Source organism: Cornus florida, unplaced genomic scaffold, assembly GCF_030987335.1.
Source record: "Cornus florida cultivar Cherokee Brave unplaced genomic scaffold, ASM3098733v1 CherokeeBrave_3.0.0_Hap2_Chr06, whole genome shotgun sequence".
NCBI lineage: Eukaryota > Viridiplantae > Streptophyta > Magnoliopsida > Cornales > Cornaceae > Cornus > Cornus florida.
The window spans coordinates 42,848,052-42,860,409 of record NW_026775576.1 but is presented as its reverse complement, the minus strand read 5'-3'; the positions used below and the strand labels follow the sequence as shown (position 1 = coordinate 42,860,409).

Here is a 12,358-nt window from a genome sequence, read left to right as displayed (position 1 = left end):
TGAGTGTTGGAAATAATTTTCGACACTACTTTTTTTTTCTTCTTGATGTTGTAATGTCCTTGTGAGGACCGTGACATCTTCACACTTTTTGTTTCCGACATTTTTCCTTTTTCATCATTTTCCCGGTTATCGTTTCTTTTCGTGTAACCTCACTTTTTGTGCTCAGATTTGATCCCAGCTTTGCTTGCATCCATAACAATTGATCTCCATGAAATACGTAGTTTTAATTTTGTAAAAAAGCATGCTACTTGTTTACTTTTCGCATAAAGGATATGGATGGATAGTTTCTTCGGAAACATTCTTGTTTTACGTGCTGTTTTTTCATAATTAAAATTTCTTGGGATATTTGTCTTTGGGACCATTTTGTAATTTAATTTGCAAGATATTTGGTGGAGGGACCTTTTTGTAATTTTTAAAAAGTGTGACAAATGTCACACTCTCATTGGTCCACTTATAGGCATTTGTGTGGAGACACTTGAATGCCTTGGATAATGACATGTGCAGGGTGGAGATTCACCCACTTATTGGCTTAGGATTGGAACACTTGTTGGCTTGGATCCTTGATAAGTGTAGGCTTATGATTAAGCCTTTGATGGATGCTTAGGATTGTGACAAGTGTAGGCTTCATATTAAGTCTTGCATTGTGTGTGTGAGAAAGAGGTAATGTAGGTGTGTGTGTTGGGCCAACAAGCCCTTAGTTAGTGGAGAAATACACATTTATCCACTAACTCTTCTTCTTCCTCACAAACCCTCTCTCTTGCTTCCATTAGTGTTCTTGAAACCCTAGGCCTACCACCTTATTTTTGGACCACTTCCCTTGACATTTAAACTTAACCTTTGGGAAACAAAGGTTTCCCCTCACCTTCCTCTTCAAAACCCTTGAAGGGAAAAACCTTTACATTTTTTGGATTCAAGAGAAACAATCCTCTTGTGAGGTAGGGGGTGTTCCATGTTTATAAGCTTAGTGTTTTATATGATTTTGGGGTTTATATAACTTGTATGTATATCTATATATGAATTTTTGAATTGTAGATAGTTGTACCTTGCATGAAAATAAGTTTTGACATGATATTATTAAAGGCCTTGACTTAATTTTTAATATGTATAAACTTGGACTCATTTGGACTTGTTTAGAAATCTATGGAAATTAATTGTTTAATTTAATTAAATTCCATTTAATAGTTTCAATGAATTAATTAAGCTTTTGACTTGATATATGTGATGACCATGACATGATTTTTGATATATATTAATTTGAAGTTATTTGGATGAGTTTTGAAATCTAGAGAAATTAATTATTTAATTTAACTAATTTCTATTTAATTGCTCAATTGATTTAATTAAACATTTGACTTGATATTAGTAATGATCTTGGCATGATCTTTGACTTATTTTAATTTGAGATCATTCGGAGTAGTTTTGAAATCTAGGGAATTTAATTATTCTATTTAATTAAATTCTATTTAAATTGTCCCATTGATTTAATCAAATGTTGATATTGTTTGTGACGGCCCTGGTTTTTCAAACCAATGCGTCATGTGATGAATAGAAGATTGACCAAATAACGAATCCAAATGCAGAAGCAAGAAATAAGACAACGGTCTCCCAAGACACAACACACCTCTAAGACCCTAAAATGACCTTCCATGAGGTCACAGAACCCAAAGGAATAAAGTGCGGAAGTAAGAGATCGAAAAAATAACAATTAAGCCCCCAAGGGCAAAATAGTCATTTCTAAAAATATGGATTTGGGTGCCATCGAGTACACCATTGGAAAGACAACGAAAAACTAATCAAGATGAACTCAAGAATCACATGATTCGGAGTCCAAACGAAGGAGAAACGGGAAGACGAAGAAAAACGAACACTTAAGGCTAAAAGGGTAAACTGGTAATTATCTAGAAAGATCTAGGTGCAACCGAACACACCATTGAAAAGACAGCGAAAAATTAGCCAAGTTAAAAAAAAAAAGTTCACTCGATTTGGAGTCCGGACGAAAGAGAATGAACGAAAACAAAAATCGACGTCAGGACGTTGAGACAGGGCCCTATGAGCATCGCACAAGCATCCTGACAAGCACCATGACATGCTAGGAAAAAAAAAAAAATCTGCCAGAACTGAGAGCCGAAACGAGGTCCGAAACGAATTTTTCTGAAAAAACATAAAGAAAAAACCCCCCCTAAAATCGATTTTTCTACCCGAATATGTGTAAGAAGAAAAAAAAAAAAAAAAAAAAAAAAAAAAAAAAAAAAAAAACTCACTGCGAAATTCCCAAATTGCCCCTATATCAGAAGAGGTCTAAAGGGCCAAAAAGCTGCAATAGGATCTGTCCACAACTGAGAGCAAAAATGGGCTATCAAACGAATTTTTCTAGAAAAACATGAAGAAAAAATTCTTCTCGAAATCAAAATTTCTACCCAGCCGCGTGAGAGAAATGAAAAAAACAAACTGTGAAATGGCCAAAATGCCCCTAGATCAGTAAAGGCTTAAAAACTCAAAAAATGCAACTTTGCACCAAGTATGCATTTGACCCTAAATGCATTTCTAGGTTGAAATGAATGTGTACGCTGATGAGCGCTGAAAAGTGCGCATTTAAACCCCTTAAGCTTAGGTATTTTAGAACCTTTATCTATTTTACTTTTCTGTTTTAGACTAATTTTATGTTATTGTCCTTTTTAAGTGCTTATCCCCAAAATAAGCTAATTCGGCCAAATAAGAGCTTAAAAGAAGCTAACTCAAGCTGGATGGAAGAAAGGAACAAAGTGGAAGCAGAATGAAGCAAAATATGTAAATCAACATGTTCGATCGATCTCACGAATACTTTGATCGATCGAAAGTTCATCGATCTAGACTCTCTAGGATGGATCCAAGCTCTGTTGTCTTTATCCAAAGATCCCACAAAGTTCGATCGATCCAATAATTCTCAGATCGATAAAAAAGATTCCATCTTATCCTGTTGTACCACCCTACCTACCAGTTTTGTCTCTTTCTCCAAAATATCTCAGATCTGTCCTTATCCAAAAAGGCGCCGCCATGGGAGGATCGATCCAGCCAAAGTTTGATAGATCTAAGCCAAGTTCGATCGATCTCAGCATCAAGTGCGAATTAAATTAATTTCCAGCTCATTAAAAGTTGTCTCACTGTGCAATCATTGGAGGAGCCCTTGTATACGAGCCTAGACCATTGGGTGTGACATTTGAGCTACATATATAAGGATTATGAGCCACTTTTACATATAGTTTTTGAAATGCTTTTAAGAGTGAATAGATACAATTCTTAGAGAGGAAGAAAAGAGAAGAAGAGGCTAGAGACACATTCTTGGGAGGTTTTCCATCTTCTTCAAGAAGAAGAGCATTTATGCCATGGAGATAGCCCTTAAGGGTTGGAGGACACCATTCATGAGTGGCTAGACATCCTCTTGGGGCTAGAGTTAGCCCTAAACATGCTTTCTTTACCATGATTTTTGTATTTTTGAAGGGATTTGTGTTGTAATACATGTTTTGACATATTTATATACATAGATCTTGTTTATTCAATGATTTGTGTGGTTTAATTCTTCCAATTGATCATTTCATTCTATCCATATGTCTATGTATGCTAGAATAGATGTTCATGTGTTTGTCTCTATCTCTTGTGTTATTGATGCATGTCTATGTGTGTTGATGCTATAGATCTAGAGATTGTCAAGACATAGTGCTTAATAGAATGCTCTTGTGGTTTATTTGATGGTTCATACTCATTTCTTGATGGATTGTGCCCTCCCTTAGTTTAATTAGTTTAATTTCCATGTCATTAGCTTAGATGTAGTGTAGTTACCTCAGTTGTTAAATGGGAGGACAATCCATGCTTGTTGTTTGATGTTCCATACTTATGAATGCAAGTAGTATATTTCTCTAATTATGTGATGTGTTTGGATTGTGAGCTTAAAGAAGGATTAATGACTTAGTTTGATATATTGTACTATTCATTGTATTGTTTAGATAATATATACTTAATTGGTCATTCATGCTTGTTAAAACAACCACACACACTCACTATTGTTGCAATATATGTTTTCCCCCTCATTAATTGTGAATTGAGTGTATAGAAAGGTGATACTTAGTGGTGATCTCTAAGTCCCAAGACCTCTCTCTCTTGTTTTCTCTATCCTTTAGTTACGTGTTTTACATTAAGCTTGCTTAATCATAATTGTAGTTTAATCAACCAAACAATCTACCTTTGATCACTCGACCTAAAGCATTGTTTCCATTACTAGTAGCCCTCCAATCCCTTGGGACGATCCCTACTCACTCTTGCTACGTTAGTAGTAGTGGTGTTAGTGCTTTTTATAAATTTAAACTTGACCCAAAAGGCTTTTCTTGAACCGTGCACTACATTATTTTGGCATATAGGTACGGCCGAGTACCGTCAAATTTTGGTGCCGTTGCCGGGGATTGAATTGGCAATGCCATGTTTTGGAAACAATTAGGGATTAGTATTCTTTTGATCGTGTCTTTACTTTATTTTTATTTTTGGTTACTTATTGTGTTTGTTCTTATTTGACTAGGTGAATTGAGTGAAGGAAGTTGAACAAAGGAGAATTCAAAGCAAGGAACTAAGCTAAGCACAAAAAGGACTTAAAAATCTAAAAAATGCAAAGCAAAGCAAGGCTTGAAAGTTGAAAATGAGTTGAAGTTGCTTAAGGACCCTTTGTGAGATCTTTCTAACTTAAGCTCTAGTTAAATCGTCGGCCTGCGTGGAGGCTTATTTTTCGTTTCTTAGATAAATGGTGAGCCCACGTGGAGGCAATTTACTTTTATTTGCATATTGTTCAAGCATGGGTGCATAGGATCATTGTATATAGAGATTTGTTGATTGATTTGTTGTGGGGGCGAAGTGTTTGTTGCTTGCTTATTTGCTTGTTATTTGTCTTTGCTAGTGCATGCATGGTTGTAGGTCATTAAATCCTACTCTTGTCCCTATTAATTTTCATTTTGAATCGGTTATTCGTAATCCTAGGGGAAGAGGTATTTTTCATCACTCCATTTCACCAATGGAGAATTTGAATGACGACCATGTGGAGAACCTTGGTCACATAGATCAACAAGGCATCCTCCACCCTAATGTGCATCATGAAAATGTCCAAGTACCATTAGGTATGCCTAGACCATTCATTCCACCGTAACAACAAGGCTAAATTCCATTGGGAATACCTCAACCAATCTTTGCTCCACAACCTCGCATGGTTCAAGCTAATCAAAGTGTTCGTGTAGCACCACCAATTGTGAATCCTTCCATTACATTAAGAGACCATTATGTGCCTAATGAATATAATGCACCCACTTGCATTCAATTACCTCCATTTAGAGCACATCACTAACTATCATGGACCTCCTAGTGAAGAACCTTATAAGCATTTGGATAAGTTCCTTGAAGTGTGTTCCACCGTGAAATACACAGATATGCCGAAAGAAGTTTTAAGGCTTAAACTTTTTCCTTTCACCCTTAAAGACAAGGCAAAATATTGGTTCAACAATCTTAGGCCTTTTTCGATAATCTCGTGGGCGGAAATGCAACAAGAGTTCTTGAAAAAGTACTATCCGTTTTTTAAGACCAATGCCATGAGAACTTCAATTAGAGAATTTTCTCAAGGGGATGGGGAAATGTTTCATGAGGTATGGGAAAGGTTTAATGATTTGCTTAGAAAGTGCCCTCATCATGACATACCTAAGTGGCAACTAGTCTAATATTTCTTTGAAAGTTTACCGGATAATCACAAGGGTATGGTTGATGCATCTATAGGTGGTCCTTATCTTGATAAGCATGAAAATGATGTGTGGCAATTGTATGAAAGCATGAGTGAAAATTCCATGCATAGGTCTTATCTTCTAAAAATGGTAGAAACCTAAGTGGAAGGAAGAATGTTGGCTTATATTAAGTTGACAACTCCAATGACATAGCCGCCAAAATGAAATCCTTATCTCAAAGGTTTGATCAATTTTTTATCAACCAAAATTCGACGAATCAACTATCTTCCTCCCCTACTCATATTCATCATTGTGCATCTAATGAATCTTGCATGACTTGTTCAAGTGTCTTGTATTCTACTTCCAATTGTCCCCATGGACATGTGAAAAATGATTCCTATGAGCAAGTCAATGCTACATTTGTTAATCAAGGGAATAATCCCTATGGCACTCATTACAATTCAAGTTGGAGGAACCATCCGAACTTTTCTTGGAAAAGCCAAGGGGAAGGCTCAAATCCTCCCTAAGGTGGTTTTCAAGGGAAGTAAATTCCGCCACCAGTGCAAGGCCAAGATTCCCAAGGTTTTAAATCATCATCATTTCAATCACATAGAAACCAATTTTCTAATTCTCATTTCCCTAATCAATCATCATATTCTCAAGGAAATTCTAGGAGTCCCGCCTTTGAAGAGAAAGTTTTGACTACTCTAGGCACTCTAGAGGCAAACACTCAATTGCTTCATTCTCACTCTCAATCCATTGCTAAGCTAGAAATCCAAGTAGGGCAAATAGCTAGTACCTTAAATGCTAGAGAGAAGGGGAAGATGCTTTTGAATGCCCCACCAAAGCAATAATGTGTGTGGAGACTCATTCCTCATCGGAAGGTCCCACAATTGAGCATGTCAATACGGTGACAACCTTGAGAAGTGGGAATATTGTGGACAGCAAGGTAGGTATGTCCAATGAAGAGAGTGAACCGATGCAACCAAAAGTTGATACCCGTCCCGTTTCTTATCATATTCCTCCTTCATTGCATATGCATGATCATTCAAATGAGAAAGTGTTAGAAAGTGATTTGAAAAGTGAGTCCAAAATTTATTTGAAGGATGAAGTGAACAAAGCTTTGAAAATGGATTTTAAAAATTCTTGTGTTGAAGATTCTTCAAAGAAAAGTTTTGAAAAAGTTTTTGAGCCAAGAGTTCCATTTCCGGATGCCTTGAAAAGATCCATTTATCTTGATAAACAAAAGACCGAGACCAATGAAATCATTGAAATGTTTAGGCAAGTGAAGATTAATCTTCCACTTTTGGATGCAATTAAGCAAATTCCGGCTTATACCAAGTTCTTAAAAGATCTTTGCACCCAAAAGAGGAAGAACAAGAGCCAACCACCTAGAAAAGTGGTCTTGACCAAGCAAGTGAGCTCAATCTTGTAATATAACACCCTTCCAAAGTTTAAGGACCCCGGTTCACCTACTACTTCTTGCATCATTGGTGAACATGTCATTAATCGGGCTCTTCTAGACTTTAGAACAACTGTTAATCTTCTTCTATACTCAGTATATGTTAAATTAGGCTTAGGAGACTTGAAACCAACGTCGGTAGTTTTACAAATTGCCGACTGATCCATCAAAAAGCCTAGGGGTATCATTGAGGATGTCTTAATTAAAATTAATAAATTCTTCTTCCCGGTCGATTTCGTTGTCATTGACACGGAACCGGTTCCAAATCCTAAGAACCAAATTCCCATTATCGTTGGCCGTCCTTTCTTAGTAATAGAAAATGCCAACATCAATTGTAGGACGGGGGTAATGAAAATCTCATTTGGGCGTATGAAAGTGAAGTTGAATATCTTCAATCCGACCCCAAATTCATTTGACATGCATGAAGAAGTAAATGTTGTAGAAAAATGTCTAGACAATGAATGTGAAAGAATGGAGTCTTTGCTTGAAACCAGAACTTTTAAAAGTTCATCTTCGACCTTGAGTCTAAAGAATGATATTTCAAAATCTTGCTTTGAAAGGGCATGGAAGCCCAAAGATCACATTGACAAAGGACCAACAAATTCCTTTGAATATAATCCAACAAGTTCTTTAGGGAACCGTTTGTTGGGTGGAATTCAAAATACCTATCACCCCATTAAGGAGGGGATGCATTATAAGATGTTTGATCCGGGCTAAAAGAGCCCAACGTCTTGCTAGAGACGTTAAAGACTAGTAAATGCTTCGTAGGGTTTACAACCTTATTCCTCCCTCATTTCTATTTTATCTTTCATTTCTTGCGTCATCTAGATATGTTTTGGAATTCATACACATGGCTAGGAATTTTGATTGAGTATGCATGCACTTTCATTCTGAAAATAGGCATTTTGTTCCTATTCGATCGATCTCAAAAGAGGTTCGATTGGTCGAATACCCATTCCTGTATCCAATCATTGCTCGGTTCCATCGATCTGAAATTTCCTACATAAATCAGCCCTCTGTGTATCGTTCGAAAATTTCTTTGGATCGATTTGACAGTTTCTAGATCGATCCAACTTTTTCTTGGATCGATCTTCAGTCCACACTTAGAATTTTTTTTGAGATCCATGCAAAAGGCCTCTCTGTGTATTGTTCGAACTTGTCTGTAGGTTTTTACCTGTTCGATCGATCAAACCATCTTCTCGATTGATCTCAGCTTGATCGATATGTACCCCTTTTGTTGACCTTGACTTTAACTTTTATTGTAATTTTTTTTTTATTCTTTATTTTTGGTGTTTATTTTATTTTATCTTCAAAAACTCCAATTTTATTTTCATTTTAAAATTTTTAAAAATCCCAAAAATAATTTTCTTTTATTTTATTTCCAAAAATTCAAAAAAATACTTTTAATTTTAATTTTAATTTTAATTTTTAATTTCCAAAAATTCAAAATTTTAAAAATTAAATAAAAAAATAAAAAAATTGTCGTTTAATGAGGGAGATCGATCTCAACATTTTTCAGATCGATCTATTTTGATCAATCGGAAATTTTCCCTGATCGATCGAACTTGTCTGGATCAGTTTTTAAAAATAAAACCCTAGGGTCATTAGATCGATTTTAAGATCAATCTAAGCCCTCATAGACCTCGCCGCTGCAAACCCTACCTCTTTTATCTCCGACGACCATCCCAAGCTTCCGCATCATCTCCCTCATCTCAGATCTTGTCTATCTCTTGATTTCTGCCTCTCTCTCTCTCTCGGATTTGGTAAGTCCCGAGTTTTTCCTTTTGATTTTGAGTTTCAATCTACATATTTGTGATGTTTACATGTTAGATCTAGAGTTTCCATGCTTAATCCTTGCCATATTTGAAGTTTTGAAGCTTGTGAATATATGTGTATATATATATATATGTATAAGTTTATGTATATATTTCATTTTTGACTAGATTTTGGGGGTCACGGGCCAAACGGTGACCAATCTTGTTGTGTTGTTGTGTGAGAAGACCCCCCAAGCTTGCTTGGGTGCCCCTGTGCCATCCACGTCACAGATCTGTGACTTTTCGAATTTCCCGTACCAATTCAATCGATCGAAGTTTTCTTCGATCGATCACTTAAAGATCAATTGAACTTATCTTAGATTGATCTTACAGAGATCGATCTCACATTTTTCTGATCGATTGAACTTCACAGATTTGCATCTTATACTTCACACGCTCTCTTTTGTGATTCCATGCTATCTCATACATGCCCAATGCCTGTGTTTTCCACATTGGATGCATTCCATACTTATATTGTTTAGCATGTTTCACTAAATGTCACTGTTTATTTAGCCCCATCATCACTTGCGTAGATTCTTGATTCTGTGTTGTCTATCTTATTTGACATACATGTTTCTATATACTGTGCTCCACTTCTTTATGCCGGTACTAACTTATAGTGCAAGTGTTTTTCTTTCTGTTTTGCAGGCCATGGCTAGAGTCAAGACTGTTGCCCATAGGCATCATTCACGCCAAGTTAAGCCCAGGATAGAGGAGCCAGGCGAGCCCTCCCATATTCAGGAGTAGCCTGAGCATCAAGCAGGACCATCTCATGTCCAGGATTCAAAGCAGCTTGTTGAGGCTAAGCAGCCGGAGCAGTTAGAGGTTTATATTGAGGTAAATCCAGCTCAGTCCCCTTCAGCTGACTCTAGACTATAGTCTTCAGCCTCCGTATCTTCATCATCTCATAATGAGGCTGAGCATACACTATCACCTTCTTCATCTCCGCCTCATGCACAGCTAGGCCAGGCCTTAGACAGACCTCTGCCGAGATACTCACATCTTACAGTGGCGCATGAGTCGGCTTTTGACATCTCTTTCTTCTCCCGGTATTTTTTGACCCGGGTAGCCTACGAGGACATAGACCGGAGGGGCATTTCAGCCATTCTAGCCCCTATCACATATCCAGTTTACCCGAGGCTTGTTCAAATGTTCTTCTAGAACCTCCGACCTGCCCCAAGTAATCTGATGGAGCTGTGCACTACCATCGATGGCCATCGTATCAGCATTACAGTGGAAACTTTGGCCAGATCTTGCCGATGCCCACATGTTTGCCCTCCTGAGCTTGAGCTCGATTATCCCATTCTAGAGAGGAGGCCTTCTTATGCAGACATGGCTGTGGCATTTACAGGCCATTACAGTGAGGGCGAGACATTTGCTACTTGGACCTATTTGCCCGATGATCTGTGGTTCTTTGATTCGGTCTTGTACCAAAATGTATGTATGACGGGCCATAAGGTCCAGAGGCGAGGCGATTATTTGACAACCCTGTATGCTTTCTACACAGGGTACTGGGTTTCTATTCTGGCTCTATATTAGAGCGTCATGATGAAGCTCTACGCGGACTACATCAGTAAGGCCAAGCCCATGCGGGCTAAGTACCTTCCTTTTGGCCACCTTATTACTCAGATCTTGTGAAATCAACGCTATCTATTCTGTCCAGATGAGCGGCCAGAGACAAGAGCTTGCCATTTTGGCAAGAAGGACTGGAATAAGAACTACAATGCTCTTATCAAGAGTCTAGCAACTGAGGAGGTTGAAGAGAAGGAGATGGCAGTAACAGCAGCGGATGACCCAGCAATCGATCCGGCTGCCATACATTTGGATATAGACTTAGAGCAGAAGCCTCCAGCAGAGGAGATCCGACATCACTCTCCAGCGGGGTCACCATTACATTTCCCAAAGCAGGCTCAAGATGCACATCATTTTCCTGATCCAGTGGTACACCCTGCTTTGGAAAGTGTATCCAGGCCTTGGAGGACGCAGTTGTCTCTCTTCGATCAGATGTGGCATCTCTCCGCTCCAATGTCTTAGCTGCACTGCAGGGCATATCTCGAGATATCAGGGGATCACACCCCACTCGCCCTACCTCATCTGCCTGATCTCTATTCCTCTCTTTTATCATGTTATATATCTGTGATACATTCTTGCTATTTTGATACTATTATATTATTTTTGCAGCTAATCTGTTGCCCAGACATTGTGATGTACATTATTTTTATTTTTCTATACATGCTATATTTTGGATGTCATATCTTTGTATTGATATATCTGTCTATGATTGACTCCATCAGGTGCATCCCAGTGACTTCAGTAAGAGAGAGTGCTGCCCAAATTTTTAGGACCACCCTTTTTCCTCTTTCTTTACTTCAATTCTTGTCACATTTACACTTGCATGTTCACTGCGCATTATTATTATCCCTTTTGTTATCTAATGAGTTTTATCCAAGTGCCATCTTTTCAGGACCACAATTAATCCCAACGTTGGATACATGTGTCCCGGTCATTCTTTGCCATAGTTACACTGGTATACTCTTTCTTTTGTTCTCTTTGCACATTGAGGATATTGTGCCATTTAAGTTTGGGGGTAATGTTGTTAATTGCAGTATTTGCCTTTCAATTCAAATTTTAAGCATGACTTGTGTATTTGAGGAAATGTTTATGATTGGTCCATCACTAGCTATGATTTTCATCTTTTGAGGACTATATTGCTTAAAATTTAAAAATTGATTGACCTGAGAGTCCAATACTCCTTGTATGCCTTGTGGATACCATTTAGGAGTAAATTTTTTGAAAGATTGATATCTTGCTTGCACTTGTGGTCCACATCATCCTGATTTTGTGATTGTTTTGAGATTCACTCTAGGATTCTACGCTAGCACAGGTGCACACTAGCATTCATTTGTGGGGTACATGCTTTGTTGATTACTGAATTGGTTATATCCCAATTGGGCTTGTAGTGCATTGAAAGCTTTCATTTTGATAAAGGTGGATAACAAACCCTTTTCATTGAGTAGCCGAGATTCTAGCCTCATCAACCACTGAATTTCTCGCGCCGAAAGGTGGAGGGCCCAAACTCTAGGTTAATAATTTCTCGCGTTAAAAGGTGGAAATAATTAGATAAAGGTTGTTCTGATTTTTAGCCTAGTTGATTTGAGCTTGTAAGTCCTTAGGGGTGTTTCAACACCTAGTGCCCTAAAGTCGTCCGATTTGGGAGTCATTGACATAACGCTCGATCTCATGGATCGCTAGAAAGCTTAACAGATCAACACATTGCACTATACTTCCATCTTTAATCCTTAGGATTAGAAAAAAAAATATCAAGTGAAAATAATAAGCGCACCTAGAATAATAAA

The 12,358-nt window shown here is 37.7% G+C and overlaps 1 pseudogene; it reads right to left on the bottom strand.

Moving 5' to 3' along the window:
- Window positions 1-5,605: 5,605 nt before the first annotated feature.
- Window positions 5,606-5,704, bottom strand: LOC132315189 (small nucleolar RNA R71; annotated as a pseudogene).
- Window positions 5,705-12,358: the final 6,654 nt, after the last annotated feature.